The sequence below is a fragment of the Egretta garzetta genome, unplaced genomic scaffold, assembly GCF_000687185.1.
Source record: "Egretta garzetta isolate BGI_Z169 unplaced genomic scaffold, ASM68718v1 scaffold476, whole genome shotgun sequence".
Lineage (NCBI taxonomy): Eukaryota > Metazoa > Chordata > Aves > Pelecaniformes > Ardeidae > Egretta > Egretta garzetta.
Genome location: NW_009259979.1, coordinates 39,492 through 39,809, shown reverse-complemented (window position 1 = coordinate 39,809; position 318 = coordinate 39,492).

The following is a 318-nucleotide window of genomic DNA, read 5'->3' as shown; positions in this document are numbered from 1 at the left end:
AGAGGGAAAAAAAAAAAAAAAAAAAAAAAAAAGCAACTATTTTCTGCAAGTTTGGGCACAGGCTTGTGCTGAGGAATGTCAAACCAGCCCACACCCCAAGGAATTCACTCCATCTGCTTCCAAAGGGCTGGGAAAGGGGAGGAAAGGGTGGAGGGGAGAGGCCTCCTGCCCAGCCAGGAGGGGAAGGCACGAGGCACCAAAATATGCCAAAATATTCGGAGTGAAGGGATGCCCCATGCCCCAAGCCCTGTGCTTTGGGGGCCAGGGCTGAATTCAGGTCCCCCTTGGGGTGGTGGCCACCCACAGCGGTGCCGGTGT